Source organism: Schistocerca serialis, chromosome 9 (genome assembly GCF_023864345.2).
Source record: "Schistocerca serialis cubense isolate TAMUIC-IGC-003099 chromosome 9, iqSchSeri2.2, whole genome shotgun sequence".
NCBI classification, from domain to species: Eukaryota; Metazoa; Arthropoda; class Insecta; order Orthoptera; family Acrididae; genus Schistocerca; species Schistocerca serialis.
In genome coordinates, this window is record NC_064646.1 from 99,289,897 (window position 1) to 99,291,016 (window position 1,120).

General features: G+C 41.4%; 1 non-coding gene across 1 annotated transcript; it reads right to left on the bottom strand.

The window, feature by feature from the left end:
• Nucleotides 1-329: 329 nt before the first annotated feature.
• On the bottom strand, nt 330-404 carry Trnat-ugu (transfer RNA threonine (anticodon UGU)). The gene has a single exon. It is a non-coding gene; the product is annotated as a tRNA-Thr (tRNA).
• Between the last annotated feature and the right edge of the window lie 716 nt (nt 405-1,120).

The window sequence follows — 1,120 nt, forward strand, 5'->3', positions numbered from 1 at the left end:
ATCAAAGGCAAGAGTTTACTTTTATTACTGGTGAGTGCGAAAGTTGTTTAGCAAATAACAGAAACATGTTTCATACAAGCTCGACGAAGTATTGAAGCGATGTTTGATATGTTTCTGTTCCGAGTTCTTTTTATTTCTGCCTTTTTTTTTAGGAAACTGCGTTTTCTAGCGCTATTGATAAATCTATATATGACGGTAGTATCTGTTCCCGAAAGAACAGTTACCGTGGATGACCATGTAGCTTTGATAGAAATGAAATGATAATTAAATGGACACCCTAGCTGCAAACAGGCGTTGATGTACTTCATTGGGGACATGTTGAAAATGTGTGCCCCGACCGGGACTCGAACCCGGGACCTTCTGCTTACATGGCAGACGCTCTATCCATCTGAGCCACCGCGGGCACAGAGAATAATGCGTCTGCAGGGACTTATCCCTTGCACGCTCCCTGTGAGGTCCACATTCCCAACATGTCCACACCACTACATTCGTAGTGCGCCTAATAGATGTTTGCCCATCATACTCATTACTCGTGGCAGATTAATCTACCAAGTCCCGTACGAGTTCGGGCATAGCGTGTGCGTTCGCACAAGAAGGTCAATGGCCGGGAAGCCATATTTTAACTGTATATGACGGTAGTATCTGTTCCCGAAAGAACAGTTACCATGGATGACCATGCAGCTTTGCTAGAAATGAAATGATAATTAAATGGACACCCTAGCTGCAAACAGGCGTTGATGTCCCGGTCGGGGCACACATTTTCAACATGTCCCCAGTGAAGTACATCAACGCCTGTTTGCAGCTAGGGTGTCCATTTAATTATCATTTCATTGATAAAACTGTTTTTTTTTTTTTCATTTTTACTAAAACATCCCTCTGTTGCATTTTAAAAATAATCAACAATTTTCGATTATTAAATGAACCAACAAGTTTACTGTTACTAGTCACTGTTTATTTATCTCCACGAAGCGTTTCAAAGGTATAAACCTCCATCATCAGGTGGAACTGCATTTGTTAGTCTGACATGTGAGTGTGTGTGTGTGTGTGTGTGTGTTGTGTTACGATTTTAACGGTGAAAATAAAGTAAGTAAAAGAATGGTCACAGGTTCCTTTCACTGGC